We start from the raw sequence: 18,475 nt of genomic DNA on the forward strand, positions 1-18,475 counted from the left end.
AATGCCTCCACACGCTCTGCAGGGGATTCTGCAGTTTTTAATCTGGTGCCTGTTGTGTTGAGATCCAGCCTCTTGTGGAATAAAAAGCTCATGGTAGAACCCTTTGCACTTGTCTCAGGATAGAAAAATTCAAAGCAGAACAATTAATTTCTTTCCCCCTCCAGATTCCAGATGTTCCCACTCAAGACAGATCTTTGCTTCTTGCCCCAAAGGCCACACTATTCTTTTTGTGCAACTTAAATTGCTATCTTTCACATCAGAGGTGGCTGAATTTCAGCAGCAAAGGAGATAACTTCCATTCATAACAGAGCCCTGATCCTTCAGAATGGGAGAAAGTATCAAACCAAGGAAGGATTCCCTACTACAGTTAAGAGGGTATCCCAGCATACCCAGCATGTCCTGCCACCCCCAGGTGTAATGCTCGGAAACATCCTTGCCACATGAACCAACACAGAGGGGAGAAATGACATGTCAGTGAAGTAACACAGATTCTGTTCATTTGCCAGGAATACAAAGGTGGCAATGTCCACTGCACCATCTAGTCAGCTGCCATCACCGAGTCAGCTGGGGGACTCAGGGGCTCACAACCAAAGGAAAACAGCAAAATGACAAAGTAAAAGTGTGTTGGGTTTTTTTCCCTATACATGAAAACTGCTGATTGGGTGTAGTAGCAGCAGGAAGAGTTGCCATATGCCTGACAGGAAACTTCAATGTAGAGTTGACCAATGTGTTCAGAGAATCCAGCTTGATTGCCTGCATATTCAGGTCCTTCCTTTTTACTCCCAAAGCAGCCTATATGCTATGCAACATCAGAGCTCCCATCTCATTTCTGCTGCGAAAAGTTGACAACACAGAAAGAAGGCAATCATTGGATTCAGGCATGCTGGAGATCTCCTGGGGAAGATAATTCAGTTCAGCACCAAAGCCAGAAGCTGTAAATATCCCCAGATCCCGCTGAAAGCCTCCTCCCCACCCCAGCTACGCTTACTGCTCAACTTTTGAGGCATGTTTCCTTTTTACATGCATTGAGAGGAGAAAACGGTATGTGGAGGGAGGTATCACATGAAGGTGCAAGTAAGCAACCATGACAAATCATTAGAAATCAGTTTAAAATAATGCATCCATTACTGACTGTTACGGCACTGTGCACTGGAATAGCTTTTATGTTCAAGTGACCTGACAAGAAAAGGAGAATGGAGTTCTGTTTGCAGTGCCTGCTCAACATCAACAGTGGTGCCTCGTCCGTCTCACCACTGAAGCACCTTGATACCAGCTCTTTGCAAGAGAGTTTACTCGCATTTCAAGCCCTCTAGTGCCCTAGCTGGAAACACCAGACTATCAGCAACCCAGTACATTCTTTGCTGCTCTACAGCACTCCTGGGTACAAAAATCTCTTAAGCACTTTGAACTGGATGGGGTAAACTTTGCTTACACCTATTTTGCAGGCATGGAAAAGGAGACGCAGAGAACTCCTGCTACAGTTATTAGATGCCCACAGCTCTACATGCCTCCCGGAAGCTGACAGGTTGGACAGGACAACACTGGGAGAAAGGAACCTATTGCACAAACACCACAGGAGGGTTTGCAAAGAGAGTTCAAATGATACTGAAGAAAGTGGGTTTAAACAGTCTCAGGCTTAAAAATTCTCTTAGCCTGAAGTTCACAGCAATAGCAGCCATCTTCAGTCCTTCTGCTCTCCCCTCTGTTAATCTAAGGGGATATTATTTGTTTGACGTTAAAAACAAACAAAACAGTGACGCTGTTCTTCTCTTTTCCTTTTATTTTGGGAGCTGCAGTGAAGCCAAGCAAGAACCCTCTCACCCCTTGTTTACAAAATCTGGGGGAGAAACAAAAAACCCCACCAACAGTTAAAAAGTGAAAGGATCACAGAAGCCATCAATATAAACAGTTCTTGAGAAGGAACAGCTTCCATTTGGTGCAAACATAGCACTGTAAATTTTTGTGGACAGTTCCTCTGAGGGTCCCTAGGCAGAACGGTGGAAGAAAGAAAAGATAAAAATCTGAGATGAGAATCTCCCAGTCAGAGAGTTCCCTTTTCCATTTCACACCGGTTTTCCCTTCCCCATCACGAGCTATTCCTGTATTCATCCAAAGACCAGGGAACTGCTCCTGTGACGTCAAAGCAGTTTCCCAGCAACAATTAATGAGGGCTGTCCACCACAGGGGTTTCCTGAAAAGCTAGCAAGGAATTATCCACCTACTTTCTACAGTGTCAAGATGCAATAGGATAGCATTGAACAGGAACTTCCGTTAACCCTTCCATGGCTCAGAGGAAAACCCTGGCACAGTTCCCACTGACACATGTCCTAATTCTTTCAGAGAACCACAAGCAGAATTCCTTCCACCTGAACCCATCCATAATGAAATACCACATCAGGTAGGAGACACCTGCAGATAGGGAGGTGGCAACCAGGCTCAGGAAAAACGCATGACATCATTAGAAATAGCTCTTATCCTCTTGCTGGCACACTTCTCTTGTGCTGTGCCTTCACCAGTCAGAAACATAAGCACAAACTTTAAAAAGCTGGCTGAGAGAGCAAGGTATTCCCCAGCCCAGCTTACCATTCCTGAGCTGACCTGGGCTGGCAAAGCAGATCCTCAAACTTTACTAATCAGACCCAAAGCATTCCAGCTCCCAGCAAACCTCCTTGGGAGGAAGGCAAAAAGTAGGGCTGCTATCTATATCCCCCTTTCTGTTTTCAAGGCTGTTACTCCTGCTTCTCATCATGTTGGCAGAGGATACTGAGCCACTTGACACACTAAGTAGCCAAGGGGTACACAGGAAATACAAGACACTGTGGCTGTTTTCCAGGTGGGATCCAGAAATTGATTTGATCATTGAACAAAGAGGGGAGTGATGATTAAAAGAAAAAAATCAACTTCACCTTTTGGCTGCCAGCTGCTAAAGTTGGACTTGACAGTGAAGGGGGAGTCTGAAGAGTAGGTTTCTTTCCCACAGCCTTCAGCAAGATGAACTCAGCCTTCATCTGCTGAAGTGCTCACTATTCATTGCAGCAGTTGTTGCTGCTGTTTGCAGATCCTCAAGCCACAGGTGATGCTTCCAGTTTAAATAAGCATTTTAAAGACAAGAACGGAAAGGAAACCGGTCCAACGCACCTGAATGAAGATCCTGCAGTACAGTAACTGGCTAATACCTCAAGCCAAGAACACCAGCTCCTAGGACTAAATCTCAAATGAAGGGAGCACCATTTCCAGTATCTTGGTTTTTTTAGGCAAGACTGGATGATGAACATGTGTGAGAAGGATGTAAAGGCAATCCAAACTCCTGATTCCACTAAAACCAAACCCAATTCGGTGATAGGTTTAAAATAATTAAAAAATGGGGTTAATATATATGTGAACACAAATACAGTCCTACAGAACACCAAATTGCATAAGCTAACCTGAAAACACCATATGGCACGTAGCCAATTAACTAGTCAACATTTCTCATCAACTAGCCAGCTTCAAACAAGTAAATCCTTTAAAGTATAACCCAGCAGAAAGCAGGGAGTATTTTGTCTTTGCAAAATGAACAGAAACTACCCAGGAGCAAGCTGTATAAACACCAAGCTAAGACACAAGGAGAACCCATGAGACTGTCACAGGGAACTCCTTAATGACATGGAAGAGTACAGTATGCTTATCGGGGATTCCCCTGTCTCCTGTAGGTGCATCCCCAGCATCACAAAAGAGAGGAAGGAGAAAGCTCATCTCACACTCTCAAGTCTTGAATGGGATCACAGAGCCACATATTCATTTTAGTACAGCACCATTTTAAATTAACCCCATCAAGCAGCAGAAATCCTGTCACTCACTCACCAGAGATGAATGATGTCAGGTCCTCATCCCTGAAACACTCACTTGCATTTATACCTATACTGTATTTTGCATGGTGGGGGTAGGAGGAGAGGAAAAGTCAAGTCTCTGGTCTATCTTTCTCAAGCCCAAAATAATTAAAGACTTATTCTAAAAATAAACTCACCGTGGTGGTTTTGCACTCTCAGCAGGTCATCTGTTTCCCAATTTCAACGGAAACTTCATTGCCACAACCAGTTCAAGAGGGATTTTGCCAAGATAATATTGCTTCTTAGAAGCCCCCGCCAGCTCTCAACCCTGAATAAAATGCTAGCGATCTTTGCTGCTTCTACAGCAAGCTAATTGCTGACAAGCAGCTCTGAAGCAAAGCAGAGCCCAGCTGTTCAGAGGGATGTCATAGAGAGCTCTGCCAATAGCCACATGCACACCCCCCCTCCTGCTCTCATTCAAATACTTCAATGGAACTGCCTCTGCACAGCCCTGAGAAGGCTTTAAAGACACAGCACCCTTCCTCTGCCAGGCACTGGAACAACACAAATGTAAGGGCAGGAGCAAAGAAGAGATACCACAGTAAACATCAGCATCTTCCAGAAGAATTCAGGTGCATGGACTACACTTTGCAGAATGCCGTACATGTGCCAAGGTTAGGTTACAGGCAGCCTTGCTTCACTCCTATCATTGTTGCCATAATGTTTCCAAGGGGTCAGTTTGTTAGTGGTTTCATTTCAATTCAGTTGCTTTTTTCTTGCTCGTTTATTAGTGATTAAATACTGACAGAGACGGGAAACAAGAAATGCAAATGCCCTAGAGAGGTTTTAAGCTCACTGGCTTAAATTTTCCCCAGAAAGGGGTTTTCCATCCCAGACCTGGTGACTCTACAGGCACACAAGCTGCAATCAAGTCTCCTCTCCATATACTTAAAGCTTACTCTCAAGCACACAAGGCACCCTTGCTGAGCATCGTGCACAGGCAGACTCTGTGATGGATCACAAGCACATTCTGTCCCTCGCCAGACCCAGAAGTTGCTGCTCGTTGGATTACAGAGATCTTCCAACTACAGCTCTAAACACTAGTCAACAGCAGGTAGGCATCATTCTTCTGCGCCAATGGTTCCTGCTGGGCAGGAGCACATCCTAGGCAAGGTGCAGCCAGAGCTGAAGAGAGAACACTCTTGCAGGGCCAGTGCTGACTTCAAACGCGATCAGCTCAGTCAGCAGCTGGTCTCGAGGAGGCTCCTTGCTCAGGCTGAGCTCTGGCAGTGCTGGAGTTGGCAGCAGAGCAAGGGGCAGCAGGACTCTCAGGGCAGCTGTCTAAAGACAAAAGCTTTGAAGGGAAAGGAGATGAAGATGAGAAGGCAGGATCGGCCTTGGGCTCAAGGAGATGGAGAGGCTGAAGTGAGACAGTTGCAAAAAGGTTGAGATGCAACCTTTGGATGCATGCTCATAAAGATGGATGCTTTAACTGACAGCATCCATTGCAAATAGCGTAATGCTGTGCTGCTAAAGCCTCTTCAGGGCTTGCCTTTACTACTTTTGCTAAGCTAATGCAGTTTCTTCTAAATGATCCCCTGCCAAAGAAACAGTCCAATAAAGCTTTTAAAAAGCAAGGAGACAGACAACAGAAACCTGATACATTTCAGCTCCATGACAAACTGAGGTTCAAGTTTGTAAAGCAGCCCTGCTCTGCAAAGGACTTAAGTTTAAACGTATGCATGAGCTTTCGTCTTAACCTGCTTCAAAGCCTTCTGAATCAAGCCTGTCATGCCCGTGCAGAAAGCAGGTAAATGTTCCTGACCAGCTGTCCTCCTCTTCCTGCTGAAACTGCTGTAATCCTGGCTGCAGTAAACAGCTCCTTGCTTCTGCCTGCAGCAATATTGACACTTGAAGAAGGGGCCCCATGGCTAGAGAACCGGACAGAAGGAATGACAGAGGGGCAAGACAGACAAGTCACTTGCAATGCTATACCAGTGTTTTCAAGTGGAGGGCCACAATTAATCGACACCCACATTGGCTGGATACAAAGGCTTTACGGATGTTATATGAGATTTTCCCCATCAGAAGGTGCAAGGAAGACAGATCCAAAGGATTCAAGTTCCTTTTATGCCTCCTATTTCTGGCCACTTCAAGTTCTTTCCTCCCAATTCTGCAAAGAACTTTTAAAATGAAGGTGCCTGTCCAAGGAAACTGAACCATGATCTCCCAAGCTCTTTGAGAAACAGTCACCACTGTCTGAGCAGTGCAAGCTTGTAGGATGAAGGGCCTTCAGCTGAGCTCACGGGCTTTGCTATGACAGTTTCTCAATCTGCTGCACAGCGAGTCCTGAGAGGTAGCAAGTGACTGTGTTTGCAACAGCTCCATGGATTGCTCAGCAGGAAGTCAGTCTGGACATTCGTGTCCCCCTGGCAGAAAGCATGTGCTCAGAGTGACTCCCTGTGGCAGCTGAACCCAGCAAAGCTGCAAGATTCAGAGAGAGATTAGGTTAACAACTCAGCATCAGGGTCTTCCCCCACTTTTTAACTCATCTATTTTGGGTTTGTTTATTCCTGTCACCTAGCACCCAGACAGGCCCCTGGAGTTTCAAACTTGGAGTTCTGAGCCCTGAAGAAGCTCCAGCAGCTACTTTGCAAATGAAGGAGCAACAGAAAGGGACAGAGGAGTTTCAGGTCCAGGAGCAGTGCTCCAGCATGTCTTGCCCAGGCCAAGGATCTTTGCTCCACGTAGACAGAGCCTTAAAATCTCCACAAAACCTAGTGAAACTATCAGAGCTTTATTTTGCCAAGGAGCATCTGTGGTCTGCTGCATTTCAACTCAGGATCATTAAGGAAACTTGCTGGTACCCTCTACTCAGAAGCCCTGTAGTGGCAAGATTAGTACTATAAAAGGAGGGAACTTTGGATGCTGTTCTTCCCTTCTACTGGTCTTCCTGTTTTCAAAGACACCCAGCTGGCAGAGCATGTTAAGCAAGCAAGAACATACAATCAGCTTAGGACCCTCTGTTGAAACCCCACTGTCAGTTCTTAACATCAACATTAAAGCAGAAAGAAAAGCAGCTCCATAACCTGAGCCTGCAGACCTGATCTCTAGCACTTAGATGCCTGGCAGATGGCTCAGCAAGGACAGATTTCCAAGTGAGAAAGCCTTCCAGCCCTAGGACACAAGCACCTGCCCTAGACAGCACAGATGCAGCCTCCTGCGGGCTTGTCCAGCTCTTTCAAAAACCACTGCCCATTATCACTATGAGTCGGCAGCATTTCATCTTCATGAAGCATGTGTGTGTGAGAGGATTTCCTAAGCTGCATCTTTCTCATTAGATGGGGAGACAGTAAATCCTGGGTGGGAGGAGGAGGAGGAGAAGGAAGAGTGAGTCTGCCCCACCAGCAGCCTGGACAAAGCCCTACAGAGGGGTCTTGCCTTTCACACCTGAGAGCCATTTGCTGAGGTATTGCATGTGTGCGCGCACGCGTGTATGCACACAATGAAACTAGGTCAGTGAAAGCGGGGCACAGAAAAGATGCAGCGGCTCTAGGTATTGTCTGTGCTCCCAGCTTGCAGGGAAGCTGCCTATGCCTAACACAGCAATATCGCAGAGCAAAGGGAAAAAAGCAACAAGACATGTTCCCTCCCTCCCTGGCAGACATGTATCAAATGAGCCTAGGCTCTAATTTGCCCAGCCCAGCTTCTGTTGAGAGAAGACATGTCAATTAGGTAGTGGATATAATCCCATCAGAAGGGGAAAAAAAAGTCAAGACTTTTGACACCAAACTGGTGGGATGGCACTGGTGCAAACCCCCACCATCAGCCCAGAACTGAGCTCCCCCATGTGACAGACGTGTACCAGGCAGCCTGCATCAGACACCTACAGCGGCTGGAAAGGGAGAAGAGCATTACCAATGGACTTAAATGCATTCATTTATCCACCCAGACCAGAAAACTCCCTCTCCCCTTAGAAAAGGGGAAAAAACCCAAACAAAAGAGCCTGGGACAGACTCCTTGTTGCAGGCATGTCAAACACCAGCGCTCTCACTTCTGCCAGCCTCAGTCACCACAGCACCATGGGGATGAGGGAGAGAAAGCAATCCTCGAGCAGCTAGAGATCCGTATCATGGACTGTTCTTTGGGTTGGAACTGACCTTGCTCATTGCATCCAGCAGCAGGCTGCAAGCTATCATTAATTACTGAAGTGCATAGGTAGAAATACACTCTCCAGACAGCATACACTTCCAAGGACATTATGAGCATGCAGACTGCAGGAGAGATTTGGAGAGCTGGCTCCCTAACATGCCTCAACTTCACGGTGCTGCCAGATATACACCAAGTATCTGAGCTAAGGGATCAGCTTGGACAGGGAACACTCTTAAGCCGAGACTATAATAACCACCACACATGGCAAGTCAAAGATCTTTCCTAAGTCCTCCAGGCCACAGGCTTGTTTTGTTTTGCAGGAGTGTGTATGCAGCAGAAAGACTTCTTCGTGTTTGGAGTCAGGAAGTGGGAAGGATGAGAACTGCAGCACATTGCTGTTGGGAGCTACCTACTCTAACATGTCCCGTGAAAACAGCTCCATGAACATCCAGAACCAGAGCAGCACCCATGGAAAAGCTGAAAGCAGGAGACCAGCAGAATCCCCACAGTTGGGGCTGAAGGAAGGATGTTCTGGTCTCACGCATCCTTTTCCATGGGGCACACAACTGGAAGAGAGGGAGAATAGCCAGGACTCCTCATCGAGACTATGACCACCTGAAAGATCTCTCCACATAAGTCCTACAACCAGCAGGCTTTTCTTATCAGGCCCAAAGTCTCCTCAGAAGAGGCCACAATAAAGGAACAAGGGGTAGATTGAAGGGGGGGAAAAAAAAAAAATAGTACCTGCACAGTGGAGACTCCACTCAAAAGTCACAAGTCAGAGTCATGCGGATGACATTCTGAGGAGGACAGAGAAACCCAGGCCATCAACAACTCTGAATGGCTTCTACTATCAGAAAAGAGACAAATTTGGCTTATGCCCAAAGAAGCAAGATCCAAGAGTCAAGCCCTGGACCACCCTGTCCTCAGCTCACCCTGCTGCTGGGAATCAGTGTCACTGTCACTCCAAGTGCTGCACAAACACACACACAAAATAAAGGCACCTGCTACTCCTACCCAGCACCTAAACCCAATGTGAGGACAGGGGTGGGTCTCCTGAAACAAAGAGAAACGATACAAGAACCTTGAAGAAGCTTACTTGGCCTAAGAGAGAAGAATTCGGAAATTAGATTGTAAGGTGGAATTACTACTTCACTTCGGAGCGTAGCAGAAAAAAAGCACACTGCCCTAGATTTGGGTTTCATTGGACTAAAGCATTTAGCTCAGCAGTAATCACAGCTGCATTTTCACAGTGCACTGCAGAACGTTGCACTGGTAGGCTGCTCAAAGCCATAGTGTTCATAGCAAGCTGCATCTACTGCACTTTGGCATTTAAAAACATGCACTGCCCAGTCCCTTGCTCAACTGTTACTGGGACCACCTTGCCCTCTAAATTCTACCCCCCTTCAGCCCTCCCCCCACTTTATGCCAAGGACATAAAGGCATAGTAAACCTTATGTCACTAATGAGTCAGCACACAGGAAAGTACACACTTGCTCCATGCCAGCAAGACATTCCCAATGTGGGAGCTGAACGTGGCACCAAGTGAATTTTCTAGTTGCAGATGTTTCTGGACTGACTCTGCAAGGGGAGGCAAGCAGGCAGGCAGAGCTGCCACCTCTGCTCTCTGACACCTCCTCTAGCAGGTAAGTGACAGGGCGCCTCTTTCCTCCAGCCAGACCCTTCCCTCCTGCCATTTGACTGAGAGGACAGCAGTCTCCCCAGCTCCATTAGGAACAAAGTCCAGAAGCAGCAGGGATGCAGAGTAGCTAAATCCATCAGCTCAGAGGGACAAAATAAAGGCAAAAGAATACAGGAGAGCCAGAAGAAGAGGGGAAAAAGAGAAAGTGATAACAGGAGAAAATATAAATGCTGAGAGGCACTCAAGGAAGAAAGGGGAAGGGGCAAATTAAGTTTAGTGAGTAGCTGGAAAAACCCTTCAGAGATGAAACATCTTGCCCACCCGCTCCTTTTAAAGGCTGTGCTGCCATCTCTGATGGATAAGGGTGCCTGCACTGGACGTGGCAGGGAGGAACAGAGAAGGGTTTTAAATTTAAAAGAAATTACCATTTTCTACTAAGTAAAAATTAAACACCTCCCCACCAAGGAGCTTTGAGTCAACCTCAGCCATGCCCACAGTCTCTGACGCTGTCTTCTCCTCTGCACATGTGTGCACACACGTGCATGGAGGTGTCTTCTTCCTAGGCTGAAGCCAGTCTCCAGGCAGTAAAAAAGAATTTTTGTTTTATTTTCTTTTTTAAAAAGGGACCTTCCATTCAAATCTGGCTCAGCTGAGGATGTGTTATCCTGGCAGCCATCCCCTCCCTGTCTGCCCCAGCAAGGAGAGTATTAAACACACACAGATCTGAATGATCCTGCACTGGCACAGGCTGCAACCAAGCCTCATCATCCTCTCCAGCCCCTCTCCAAGCTGAGGCTAGTGTGATTTGACATGAACCAAATCTGTCAATGGCTCAAGACAAACACGTGGGCAGTAATGAGCAGTGGAAAAAACGTAGCACACTCCATTCAGCTCCAAACACTGATAAATAATTCAGGAAGAGAAATGCCGCAATACAGAGCACAGCACAGTTTAAAAATAGAACATGCACCGATGCCAGAGGAATGGAGGGGAAGGAGAGAAAAGCAGAGAGAGGTGGCATGAACTAAAGCATGTGTGTCAACAAACTGGGCAGCTCATGGATGCTGCAGCAACCTAGCTCTACATATTGATCCCAGCAGATGTTTATTTGCTTACCCTTTAAATTTGGAATCCAAACCAGTTATTATTATTAACATGGCAACAGCAACCAGGGCTACCCCTTCTGGATCAGAGCCCTGCAGCAAGGCATATACCCAAAAAAAGAGAAACAGCCTCCATGCTGAAGAGCTTGCAGGAAGTACATGGGTGGGAGTACATACAGCAAGCATATACCTGCCCACCCTCCCTGCAAGTGCGGCAGCGACTCTGCAGCAGTATGGGCACCAGCTGCCTGGTGTCCTGTGTCAGCTATAGTCCATCACCTGTGTGTCATGCTCAGGTGGGGAGCACACAAAGCTCAGATAATGGAGGTTGAGCTTTGAGAATTTACTTGGTACAATCTATTTTCTATTGGGGGGGTGAAGGTGAAACAAACACCAACTGTTTCTAATGGGAAAGTTAGAGCCTTTTTCTCTATTCAGCTGTTCGCTTCTAAATGCAGCTTCAGATACTTTCACTCATCATCCGTAACATCAGTTGCTGGCCAACTGTCCCAACATTTATATCCCACAAAATGTATGTAATAGACAAAAATATATAAATATACTATACAAACATCACCACCACCACCCTGTTAGGCAACAAGCACAAAGAGCTCAGAAAACTGTTCTCTCTGGATTCCATTGTCCTTCCTGCATTAATAACTGCATGTTAAAAAAAAACCAAACCCAAACTTTGTGCTAACCTAAAACAGTCAACTGTCTGAATAAGTCTGCAATATAGGTGTCACCTGTATTTTCGTGCTGGGAATTAGGACACAGCAGAAGTGATGTAAGTAAAGTTAGAAAGGTCATTATCAGATCCAAGAGTTCCTCCTTTCAGCTGTAGAGCCTAACACATTTCACATTTACTATTAATTACGAAGAAGCCTTGGTCACAGATACAGCCCCTTTATCCCAGTTTGCCATTCGGCTGCTCCAAAGAAAAAGATGGTCTTTCCAGGTTTTGCAGAACCTGTGAAAAATACTTTGACAGATGGCTGCTTTTTTCCCCTCCTCGCAGTTTCAAAAAATAACACCAGAAAGACACCAATCTCTCCCTGCTTCCTCATGAAGAACAATACCAGTTTCCCAAGTACTTGTAAGACAGGAAACTGCCGCTAATAAGAAAATACAGAGTAAGTTTTTGATAAGGAAAAATAAAATACTATCATGTACAGTTAATTCAAAACCTAATAAATCTGTACACAGAAGAAGCTTTCCATAAATATTTTGGTTCCCCCCCCCCAAATATATAAAAAAAAATTGAAGACTTGAGGGAAGAAGGAAAAAAAAAAAAGAACGTAAAAAGGCCACCGAAAGGAAGTTCAATAGACAGACCTGATACCTGCTTGTAAGGAACCTCAGTCTTAAAGAGGAAATCATAAACAAGTGGCTCCTTTGGTTTCAGCAAAGGTGTTCCAAGATGTATTTTGCCCTAAATTTGAGCGAAGGTTAACAAAACTGTGTTAGTCAGTCTTAATCACTGGAGCACTGCAAGACAACATCCGTCTGCTTTTCTGAAGGGCAATTTTAATGGAAATCTTGCCTAAAACTGAGTATGTTGCCTTCCTGCATTTTCATGTGGTCCTGTTACCTTACTTGACTACTAAGTAGTTTTAACTACATGATCCCATTTAACCTGAAATGTGAACTGCTGCTCAGAAGACGCTGAATAAAGGCTTTAAAGGGAGAGGAAAAAGAAACACAAACTTCACACAAACACAAGCTTCAATTGACCAGCTTCTCCGTGAGGAGGCCCCCACCTGAGGGAGTTGAGAAGAGGAATGAGCACTGGACATCCTGCAAAGCCTCCTGCCTACTTCAGCTGCAGGCAGCTAGGAAGAGCCAGTGTCGCTGCAGAACATGCACCTTTTACAAAGCAAATTTACAAAGCAAATGCACAACTGCCACATTAGGTCTAATTTTAGGATTTTCCCTGCCTTGCCTCAAAGTTGAAGCTTTCACAGTCCTATTTACATGTTCTACAAGCAGGGATCATACACTGGCTGGTGTCAGCCTGTTACCGGACACTGTTGAGTAAACAGAACTTGCATGCCTGGCACTGAGTGGTTGTGAGTTATTGACAGAGTGGGTGATGCTGTCTTACAGCCAGTTGCTATTTCTGGAAAGCATGTAATGTTACTTTACAGTACTAAAGGAAGATGTAATGCAAGTAGTCCGTCCACTGTCTTGGGATCTAGTAATTTTATATACATTATCAGAATTGCAGTTATGAAAAGAATAAATCTCCCAACAGCCTCAGAATTTCTAATTTCAAAGTTTTGTACATTTAAGATATTGAAAAGCTCATAATGGGCACCTGAAGTCAGTCCCATGTACAATGGACTTTCACATGTTAAAAAGCCATTTATGTCTCCGCCCCTGATTAGAGTATTGCTTCCTCAAGGTCACAGCACGTAGCAACTTCTCCTCCCAACCCCCCTGCTACACCCCCAATGGAGAATTTTCCTGGATTACTTTTAGCCACCAATATTGCTCAAGGGCTTCTCTCTGCAATACCTAACCCACACTACTCCTGAACAAGTTGTTAGAAAGATGCTTCCTCTCCAAAAATCACTCTGCATTTTACTAGTCTATTGGATACAAACCTAAAATTGTCATAGAGAGTAAGCTTAAGAAACAGACTGTGGCTTATTGAGGCAGAGGGCATGGCAGTCCTATACGTTTCAGTTCTGGGAAGTTTTTAACCCCAGGCACACGCAATGGCTGTATCAAAGGCTCCTTAGCCAAGGTTGACTTGATCAGGTAGGGACGTGCTGTTATCAGAATATTTTGGGCAGAGGGGAGAATAAAATTTTAAAAAATTTAAAAATAATCAAGGCTTATACAGTTGTGCTGACCTAATTTGTGTGCAGCTCTTACTTGTCCAAATAACATTTCAACACAGCAGCCACTGTGAGGGTACTCTGACAGAACGGTTAAAACCTCAAAAAAAGCCTTCTGATACATGACCAGATAAGAGAACCTATTAATACTCCCACTAGTGGCAAGACAGAATCATGAGATCAATCCTTAGCTCAGAATCCAAGCACAAGACACTGATCGTTAAGAAGCCAGGCTCACCAGTTCTGCTACTCACTGAACAGTTCATTTATTCATATAATTATGTTGGTACAACCCTCAGCATAGAGTCAGGTATAGGCCAGAGGTTTCATTATCCAAGTAGCTTGTTCCCATAAGCAGCAGCTGTATCAGACAAAACACATTTGTACCTATACAAACACAGCATCAGGCAGAAGGGCAGAATTGCTTTCACTGTACCAGCACAGCAAAGCCACACTGCTTAGGCTGCTAAAATCCCACATATACATCACATGTGTGAAAGTTGAGATTTTTGCCAGCACCACTTTCCCAGTTTTGGGGAGCTATGTGCTGGTGAGACCATATCTGAAATGCACTCAACACAGAGGGTTTCACGTACATCCAGCCAGTGCCAATGAGGTAGACTGCTGCTGTAAACCCCATGTCCCTGTTTAAATGAAGCCAAATTATCTCAGTCCCAGACTCAGTTTGAAACTGATCTGGGGGAGACATGGGGAAGGGCAGGCCCCCTGCTTTTGGGCTATTGTAATTTTAAAGGGAGAAAGCAGCTTTGAGGTTGGAGCAACCGCACCCAGTTGTGAAGGCAGAACACAAGCATCTCTCTACATTCTCTCCATGTTCTAGATCTTCATTCTCTTTTCCATTCATGCTCTCCCCTTTCCCTCCCAAGGTCAAATCACAATAGAAGGATTGGGCTCAAAGCACCTGTTCATTTTGTTTTGGACGTGGGGAAGCAGACAGGAAATAGCAGGTTCCTATTTCCTAATAGATAGTATGCCTAAAGCCTCCCAAAAGAGGTCAGTTTCTGAGATACAGCAAACACCTTCTATAATAAAATGGCCCTTGTGTCTAAACTCAGCTCAGGAGAAATTAGTTTCTCAAAGAAAAGGATGTCAAAGCAATATAAAAATTTAAAAACTTCATTAAAAAAAATACAAGCGAGCTGCTATAAAGAGTAGGCTGCATCTGCCCACACTCAATAATCATCACCAAAATTCACTGAGAGGCAGCAGTGACTCAGCCTGCAGTACACAAAGACAAGCTTGTGCTCCCAATACATAATGAAACTGGGCTTTATACAAAATCATAAATCCACATGCACCCCATTGACAACACACATGCAGGGGAATCCCAGCACTGACAGACAGGCGGGGAATCATCAGCCTTTCCTCTTACTGCTGCCCACACTCAGACACAAAAACATCTCCGCAGAAGCACACCTCACCTTTGCTTCAATCCAGGAAGTAGGTCGTGTTGTTTTCCAGCTGGGTTTACTAGGACTCAGAAATCAAGAGAAGGTTCAAAAAAAGATGGAGGAGAGTGTGATATATTTCGAGGGGGAGGGAAACTAACTGGTCCTCAACTACATCCCACTATCCTTTCAAATGTCACCTCCAGCTCTTAAAAAAAAAAGGGAAAAAAAGACAGAGAAATCTATGCATGGCTTTATTAAATTGCTCCATTGTGTGAATGGATTAATCATACTACCAGTAAAAACCTTAAGGTATACAATTACTGCAGTTCACCTCCTGCCCAATAGCCACAAGAAACACAGGGCTTTCTTACAGACTGTACTGTTTGCTCCCATACTCATGCTGTCACATCACTTAAAAAAAATACGTTTCTCAGAGACGCTTTCTGTGCTGACCTCCAGAACAACTCCTTCCTTCAGACATCCTCAGCCTTTTTCTCAGAACAACCACTAGCTCCTATCAAAAGTAACTGACACAGAAGGCCACTCAGCAAATGAAAAACCTGTCCCGTGGAATCATCAGGACTTTAGCAGCACAACCCATTTGAGTTAGAAACCCTCCTACCTGTTCACAGCAGGGCACCGGCCTGAGCGCCAGGAAAGTGCAGGACTCCTGGGTTCTTATCCTAGCTCAGCTCTGCCTTTTGATGCTATCTCAGCCAAATAGTTTCTTTTCCCTCTTCTTCAGATCATACACCTGTAAAACAGGGATTACATGCACCTACTCACAGTGGCGTAGAAAGGATTAATATATTAGTGCTGCAACCCCCCATTCTAAATCCCTCAATGTACAGTCATGGCAGGGACAGGATGGGACAGGGGGGTACAACCAAAACAGCTTTATTATTAGCCCCTGCTGTGGCACTGACAGGGAGGGCCTCCCTGAACTTTGCCATGTTCCTTGTTCTATGTCCCAATGCTTCTCCAAGCAGCTCTGGCCACTAAAGCTCTTCGGATCTCTACAGGCTTCCTGCAGCACGCACTTGCCTTGTGCTCCAGAACACGGAACACACAGGCCAGAGAAGCTGCTGTGAAGCAACAGGGTTCTCTCTGGATTGCCCACACATAAATTTTACTTCGTATAACACAGTGGGTATACACCCTCTACTCACTTTCCCCCCCCCCCCCATACATGCACACTCCATACGAAGTCACTTAAGTGCTGACACTGTGAGAGAGAGAGATCTAAGTCTTCAGTAAAAGCCATCTTGCTGCCCCATTGATTCTCGTGTGGGAGGCAACTTTCTGTCCCAAGCCCACCTAGTGCCTGAGTTGCCAGAACTTGGTTCTGCACCTTGAGCTTCCAGCCTCTTCTGAGCTACAAAGCCTAGCAGACTCAGCTTAACTCACCGCCACGCAGCTGCTTGGCAAACGCTAACTGTCTTTTTGTCCTCATTTCTGTTTTCCCCACCTGAAGCCACCTGGTGCCACCATTCCAGTTCCAGGGATGGTTGTATTCTTAAAGACATGTCTAAAGCAGCAGCTAAAAGAGTTTGGGGAGAGAGTTTTTAAAGCCAAGTAGGTGATCTAGAAAGGATCTCCCTCCTCCAGCGGGGTTCTGGCCTCACCACAGCATTGCCACATCCTGTTTATTTTGTCCACCACTGTTCCACGTTCTGCCTGTACTTCCTGGCGTTGTAGATCTCCAAATGGATGTATGTGAGAAGATTCATGAAGTGATGGGTATAATCCTGTAGCATCTATAGCAGCGATAGGGTCAAGTGCTCACTGTGAGTAGTTACTTCGGTTATAGTTTTCCAAAAGCATTCACATTTAGGCCAGACTAACAAGAGCCTTCCAGCACTCAGTGACTGATAAGGGCAACCAGTGGGATTCCCAAAAAGTTTTCAAGAAGGTTCAGAGTTAGGCACCTGTTACTTGCAGGAGGATCTCCTAGGTCTTTGTTTCCAAAAGAGGCCAAGGTGCCAAATTCAAGTTCAGCATTAACTGAAAATGGGTTTGGGATGCTTTTGAACATGTTACCCATTAACAGTAAATTTTGGTTTCCATTATCAAACATACGCACGGTCCAACTCACAACTAGGCACCCTCTGCTTACATAGCCCCTTTCCTTGCGTGATCTCAAAGCTTCCCTCCCCCACCCCCAAAACAGTTTCTCCTAGAGGAGAAATAGTTTCTTGCACCCATTGTTCAGACTGCCAGAATGTCATGGCCACACACTGAACAAAGCCTAGGATACAGACTCCCGTTCCCTTTCTAAACACTAGCAATATTCCTCCATTTTATAAAGAGACAATAATAATCAAATAAGACAACAAAAAAGGGTAGAAAGCTAAAGTGCTAAAATCAAAACACACACTGACGGCCGATCTCACATGTTCAGCAGGCCACTGGGTCGTTCAGAGTTTTGACAGCAGCACAGCTCCACACCTACTTCTCAAGGGAGACAAGGAAGGGAAGGCAGGAAGGTCCAAGCTGTAAAGTTCTTGTGACATGATTCAGAAGGAGGACATTACATTGAGTCATCAATTTAACCTGTCACCTGAAACCAAGCTGTTGGGAAGCTTGCACTGGGAACAGACACACACATTGTTCTGCTTTTGTGTTGAACCTGGATTTAATAAAACCAGTTGGGCAGCAGACACAAGAGCTTATTGGAGGCTACCTCTCTCTACTCCTTAGGAAGACTGGATAGTATCTGCCTTGACTCTCACTAAAGTCTCCAGACATCTGTTTTGCCACAACTCTACTTGGGCTACATTTATGGAACCAGTTGAAAAGCATGCAGTTCATTTAGATATCTGCACTTTCATGTTGCCAGGCAGCTAATTTCTGAGTGATCCTAAAGCAGTTATCCAGAAAGAAAAAATAAACAGGATATACACTAGATCATCAATGGATCTAGGTATTAATGAACCAAATTACAAGACCCTTCAGGAACTTGGCCAGGTCTTTGCAGTGGTGCCAGAGTGGGTGGGGAAAGTAACAGTGTTTGGGACATTGTAACTAGCATCATTCCATAACACTGGGTGAATAGCAGTGTCTCCTTTGCTAGCACTTTTGCACGTTTAGCAAGTCAAATGTATTTTGAGCGCCTGATGACTGCTGAATATAGGGGTGATAGCAAGTCTCTTCGCTGGTTTTCCATAGAGTCACCAATGCTTGGTCTTCAGAGCTGGGGTATCTTAATGGACAGAGATACAAAGCAAAACTTCTTGCTAGAGGAAGTTAATAGGTGGCACTAATTACCTCTAATTCACAGCCAAATTGTCCCACAGATAAACCAGAGAACAAGCCTTTAGGCATAAAAAAAAAGAAAAAAAGACATTGCAAACACCCTTTTTCACCTTATCTAAAGTGCTGGGAAGGATCAGCTAGAATTAAAGACAAATGCATTGACATAAACCCAGCTGCTTGCTAGAAACAGAATCTACCTCATCATCAACTCTCTTTTTGTACTCCATTGCAAAGAGGAAGGTACCCCACAAATTATATC

General features: G+C 45.2%; 1 protein-coding gene across 15 annotated transcripts in view; it reads right to left on the bottom strand.

Moving 5' to 3' along the window:
* The window catches only part of R3HDM2 (R3H domain containing 2), a 62,470-nt gene that overhangs the window by 35,459 nt on the left and 8,536 nt on the right, over window positions 1–18,475 (bottom strand). For 2 of the 15 annotated variants that reach the window (XM_076360609.1, XM_076360602.1), the window contains exons 1-2: window positions 16,430–16,827; window positions 15,584–15,715 (exon numbers count right to left, since the gene is read on the bottom strand). The exons of 9 other annotated variants lie outside the window; for them this stretch is intronic. The gene's annotated coding sequence lies outside the window, so the exon portion shown is untranslated. Of the gene's footprint in view, window positions 1–4,006; window positions 4,205–14,991; window positions 15,047–15,583; window positions 15,778–16,429; window positions 16,828–18,475 lie in introns of those variants that run through there. 4 more of the 15 variants (XM_076360607.1, XM_076360605.1, XM_076360608.1 and 1 more) reach the window with 3 other exon arrangements.

This window comes from Aptenodytes patagonicus, chromosome 27, assembly GCF_965638725.1.
Source record: "Aptenodytes patagonicus chromosome 27, bAptPat1.pri.cur, whole genome shotgun sequence".
NCBI classification, from domain to species: Eukaryota; Metazoa; Chordata; class Aves; order Sphenisciformes; family Spheniscidae; genus Aptenodytes; species Aptenodytes patagonicus.